This window comes from Cebus imitator, unplaced genomic scaffold (assembly GCF_001604975.1).
Source record: "Cebus imitator isolate Cc_AM_T3 unplaced genomic scaffold, Cebus_imitator-1.0 Scaffold71, whole genome shotgun sequence".
NCBI lineage: Eukaryota > Metazoa > Chordata > Mammalia > Primates > Cebidae > Cebus > Cebus imitator.
In genome coordinates, this window is record NW_016107386.1 from 1820695 (window position 1) to 1826791 (window position 6097).

The following is a 6097-nucleotide window of genomic DNA, read 5'->3' on the forward strand; positions in this document are numbered from 1 at the left end:
CCAGCAATGGTGGCTCACACCTGTAATCCCAGCACTTTGGGAGGCTGAGGTGGGCGGATCACCTGAGGTCAGGAGTTCGAGACCAGTCAGGTCCACATGGCAAAACCCTGTCTCTACTGAAAATACAAAAATTAGCCGGGAGTGACGGCAGCTACTATAAGCCCAGCTACTCATGAGGCTGAGGCAGGCAGAATTGCTTGAATCCAGCAGGCAGAGGTTGTAGTGAGCCGAGATTGTGTTACTGCACTCCAGTCTGGGCAACAGAGTGAGACTCCATCTCAAAAAAAGAAAAAAGAAGAAAAATCTTCAAAAATTATATTCTAGAGGAAATGCTCCTTGATGCTTGGACTTGGCCTGGTGCCCTTATTTTATGTAAACTCTTCTCAGAGCATGGTATTTCTTTTCGTCAATGAGAGTTTACAATTAGTTATTTTTGTGATTTCTTGATCAATGCCTGTTTTTCCCACTAGTCCTTGAGCTCCATGAATGCAGGGACTATGTCTAGTTTTAAATTTTTTTTTATTTTGAGGCAGAGTGTTGCTCTGTTGCCCAGGGTGGAGTGCAGTGGCCTGATCTTGGCTCACCACAATCTCTACTTCTTGGGTTCAAGTGATTCTCATACCTCAGCCTCCTGAGTAGCTGGGACTACAGGTGTGTGCTACCATGCCTGGCTGATTTTTGTGTTTTTAGTAAAGCCAGGGTTTTACCATGTTGGCCAGGCTGGTCTTGAACTCCTGGCCTAAAGTGATCTGCCCACCTCGGCTTCCCAAAGTGCTGGGATTACAGGTATGAACCACAGCATCTAGCCAGAATATGCCTGTTTTGTTCATCATTCTCCTAACCCTGAGCATAACCCAGGTAATATTTGTTGCATGAGTGATTGAATGGATGAAATCCTTAGCATGTATACTTCTCTCCCTATTTCCAACTGCCTGTTGGACATCTCTATCAGTATGTTCTTCTAGTATCCGTAGCAAAACACACCCCAAACAGAATTTCTTATCTACCTCCAAAATAGGTTGTTTTTCCCAGCCACCATTTATCGAATTTCTCAGGCTAGAAATTGTGAGGTCATGTTATAGTCTTCTGTAGGACACAAAGTCCTGTTATTTCTTCTGGAGGTGGCATGGTCATCAGAATGCCTCTATTCAGAGTTTATCTCTGCCACTTACTAGCTAGTAACCTTGACTAAGACGTTATCAAATATCTCATGGCCTTAGCTTTCTCGTCTGTAAAATGGAGATAACTACCTGAGAAGGATGTGTATGAGGATCAAATGAAATAATATATGTTAAAGAGCATTGGTTGGGTATGGTGGCTCATGCCTGTAATCCTAGCATTTTGGGAGGCCGAGGCAGGATGATCATTTGAGGCCAGGAGTTCAAGACCAGTCAGGCCAACGGAGTGAGACTCTGTCTCAATAAATAAGTCAATAAATAAAGAGCAGTGTACAATGTAAAGAGTTGAGTAAGCATCAGTAATTATTTACAAAAAAAGTAACTTTGCACAAATTTCACCTTCTTTTTTTTTTTTTTTTTTTTTTTTTTGCACAAATTTCACCTTCTTTTTTTTTTTTTTTTTTTTTTTTTTTTTTTTAATTTTCCTTTTTTTTTTTTTTTTTTTTTTTTTGGACCCTGAGTCTCACTCTGTTGCAGTGCAGTGGTGCAATCTCGGCTCACTGCAACCTCTGCTTCCCGGGTTCAAGTGATTCTCCTGCCTCAGCCTCCCGAGTAGCTGGCATTATAGGCATGTGCCACCATGCCCAGTTAATTTTTGTATTTTTAGTAAAGATGGGGTTTCACCATTTTGCCAGGCTGGTCTCGAAATCCTGACCTCAGGTGTGGTTTTAAGTAGGTCACATAAAGGGGTAATATGCATACTACTTAAAAAGCTTATTCATTGTCTTATCTTCGACCCTTGGTAAATGGCTAAGGATACAAACAAGCTCATTTTGTAGACTCCAGTGTCTCCAAATCTGTCTCTCATTTGCTGCCGGAAAGGTCTTTCTAAAACACATCAGCTCATGTCATTCCTCATTAAGAACAAAAATAGGCCGGGCGAGGTGGCTCACGCCTATAATCCCAGCACTTTGGGAGGCCAAGGCGGCTGAATCACAAGGTCAGGTTTTCGAGACTAGCCTGGCCAATGGCCAACATAGTGAAACCCATCTCTACTAAAATACAAAAATAAAAAATAAAATAATAATAATCCTCAGGACAAAGATCAAATTCCTGAGTTTAGCCCTGACCATTCATTTCTAGCCAAAATCCCACCATCCCTCAGCCCCAGATTCCACATTGTAGCCATAATGGACAAGTCTCAACTCTACACACTAACCCTTTACATCTCTACGCATCTTTCCCTTTCCCATACAGTATTTTCTCACCCGGACAAACCTGAACTCTAGCTCTACCTCTAAAGTCACTTGCCCTGCAAAAGCCTAATATATTTCAGAGTCAACCCCTTCTTTCTTTGTCTTTCAATCAAAGAACTTTCCCCAAACTGCCTGTCAGTATTGTGCTTCTACTTATGGAGTACAGTCAGTCATATATTTTCTCTATTCTGGTTCCCCTACTCTATCCCAAATGGTCATTTTCACTAGGTCACTCACCCTTGAAGGTAGCACACACTACCTGGTACATGGTGGGCACTCAAAATATGTCTGTTGCTTTGAATTGAGTAGGCACCTAAGAGGAAATACAAACAATAAACATATACTTTTAAGACTCAATTTTCTTAGTAATTAAAGAAATGCAAATTAAAGACTGTATGTATAGTATGGTCCCAATTAATAGCCAAGCAGAAATTAAATACCTGACGCCAGCCAAAGCTTTGGGAAACTCACACCTTGCTAGTGGCCAGGTAAATTTATATAATCCTTTTAGAAACACACTTAGGTAACACTTAGCAAGAGCCAGCTGGTATGCCTTGACCCAGTATCTCACCTAGGAATTTAACCCAGTGAAATAATCCAAAAGAAAAAAATCTGTATGTATTAAAATATATATATTTGTACATTCCACTGAACATTTAATGTTACATTCAGCTATAGTTTTTTAAAAAAAATGCACTATACAGTTTTTATTTCTAGCTTAAAAACAAAATCTTAAATTACTAGGAATATATTTACAGGATTAATTACATTTTAAGCCACCACACCGTGGACGTGAAGGGCCACTCACTGTCCCTCACTGGGACAGGCTGGGACAGGTTGTGTGACCTGCCTGAGGGGTTCTGGCTCATTTGCCAAAGTTGAGAAAAAGAAAATCAGGTCTTCTGACTGCTCAGCCAAACCAACAATGAAAAAAGTATCAGAGATGTGTCATATCCACTTTGCTAACAAGCAATTACATGCCTTTTTAGTGTTTAAGAGAAGCCTTGGCTGGGCACGGTGGCTCATGCCTGTAATCCCAGCACTTTGGGAGGCCAAGGCAGGCAGATCATGAGGTCAACTGTTCAAGATTAGCCTGACCAACATGGTAAAACCCTGTCTCTACTAAAAATACAAAATTAGCCAGGCATGGTGGCACACGCCTGTAATCCCAGCTACTCAGGAGGCTGAGGCAGGAGAATCGCTTCAACCCGGGAGGCAGAGGTTGTAGTGAGCCAAGATCGAGCCATTGCACCCCAGCCCGGGTGACAGAGTGAGACTCCATCTAAAAAAAACAAACAAAAAAAAAAGCCTTAATTTTCCTGGGATATCTCCACAGAATCATTCCGGAAACCTGTATGATTTTGAAAATTCTTTAAGAAAAAAGAACTTGCCACTCCCATGAGACCCACTGTTTCTCACAAGGCAAGGGACAGGCCTTTTAGAGGCAGAAAAAAGTATACTATTCTCTGTAAAGTCCAGGCAGAACTCCAGCAGCCCCGCTGGCTCGACAACCTCTTCAGAGGACCAGTGGGCTAGACCCATGCTTTGGCTCAAAGTGTTTGGAGAATATCTTCTTGCTCCTTTTCTGGAAATGAAATGATGGACACAGAGTCCCCCACGTCATCCTGTGGTGAGCTGTCCTTGTCCAAGGCATCTAGGATGGGCTGAGCTGCGTCCTTTACTCTTCTATCTGTGATAGGATGCTAGGTGGAGTATGAAACCAGTATTTAATCAGGCCTCTGTATTTCAGGACCAGGAAGAAACAGGCCCCTGCCAGCATTTTCACTAGGTCACTCATCCTTGAAGGTAGCACACATTACCTGGCACATGGTGGGCATCAAAATATGTCTGTTGCTTAAATGAAACTGTTCCCACGGAGATCAGGGTGACTTACTGAAGCTTGGTGGAGGCATCTGCCATTTCCTAGCAAGATGTGTTGCTTAAGTGCCTGGGTCTAAAGACTTACTTTTATTCTAAAGCAGTTGTGCCTCGACTTATAAACAGTACGCTCTGAAGGGTTTTAAGTTAGCCAGTGAAATGGAGTCGCTTTTGAAAGGGCCTTTGACCTGCTGAATTCCTGCTTTTTCCCAGTAACGGATAAATACCAAGAAAAGACCGTGGAGGGCCAGGCGTGGTGGCTCAGGCCTGTAATCCAAGGACTTTGGGAAGCCGAGGTGGGCGGATCACCTGAGGTCGGGAGCTCGGGACCAGCCTGACCAACATGGAGAAACCCTGTCTTTACTAAAAGTACAAAAAATTAGTCAGGCGTGGTGGCATGCGCCTGTAATCCCAGCTACTCAGGAGGCCGAGGCAGGAGAATCGCTTGAACCCAGGAGGCGGAGGTTGCAGTGAGCCCAGATCACGCCACTGCCCTCCAGCCCGGGCAACAAGAGCGTAACTGTCTCAAACAAACAAATAAAAACAGGCCGTGGCCGTGGAGATATCAGCGATGTCAAAGGGAGAGGAGAACCTGACACTGAGGGAGGGAGCCTTCTCCTGGAGTCACCTCAATGTTTTCTGGAGGCCGAACAGTCACATTCTGATAGTGTTGAAACCAAGGCATTGTCACCCTGGCGGAATGGAGTGCTCCCAGCTCAGCTCGAAGGCATAGAGTGACACTGAAATCCATTGGGAAGCCTGCGTACATCTCACTCCTATGAGCATGTTGCCAGCCATGAGCCGGTCACTGTTGGTGTATTTAAACTGCAGCCGATAGGCCAGAGGCCTCATGCCATTGCTCAGGGCCACTGGCTAACAACTCAGGACCTTCTCTGCCTTACAGGTGAATCTTTGGGTGCTGAGGATCGGGCAGCTGGGACAGAGGGGCTGGCGAGGGCGCGGCTGCAGCAGCGCAGGCTCGGAGCTGCGGCGGCAGCGGCAGCAGCAGCAGCCACAGCCGCTTGGGCCGCCTGGGCCTGGGCGCTCACCGGCTCAGAGCGCGGCCGGGGCCCGGATCCGGGTCCGTGGAGCCGCTCATGTCGCCGCCCGGGCAGCCGTGGTAAGCGCAGGGCGCGCAGGGCCCAGCTATAACTGTTTGAAAGGGACAAATCATAATGCAAGCATTTATTCAAATGTTGACCATTAAAACACCATCTGAACCATGTCAAATAACACTGATTTACTTTTGTGAAATCTGTTAATGAGAACTTAAGAATTTCTATAGAAGGCTGAGCATTTTCAACACCCCCAGCCTAGATGAGAAAAGACCATATTCTCTTACTGGTGATTCAGGAACTATAATATAAAAGGAGTTTCAACTCCTATGTGGAGACAAGGCTGGCACCCACGATGGCTGGACTGCAGAAAACAATCATGCAGTGTTCCTGTTTTGGTCTGAGAGGTAAGAGACAAAATCTGATCTAGGGTAAAACTACCTAGAGGGTGTGCGGAGGACTGGACAGAGGGGCTCACCGTATCTGGGGGACCAAAGAGAAAGTAGTGCACGGATACTGCTTTGACCTTAAAATAAATGTTAAGTGACACAAAATAAGAAGCCAGGAGCCTTCTCACAACCATTCCAGGTCAGCAACTCCCAAGATATTTACTTGAAGGTAGTTGGTAGGAAATATAAATGTTTGCTGACCCTGACTCAGCAATTAAACCATCATAACAGATGCAACTTTGAGGACAGGCAGTTATCAAACCGCCTATAAACTGGAGTGGGGATCAGCTTGAAAGATGCCTATTATCAGTGACTGGGAAGATTTAAAAAAAAAAAAAAAA

General features: G+C 44.6%; 1 pseudogene; it reads right to left on the bottom strand.

The window, feature by feature from the left end:
• Positions 1-3922: 3922 nt before the first annotated feature.
• On the bottom strand, positions 3923-5890 carry LOC108306267 (annotated as a pseudogene).
• Positions 5891-6097: the final 207 nt, after the last annotated feature.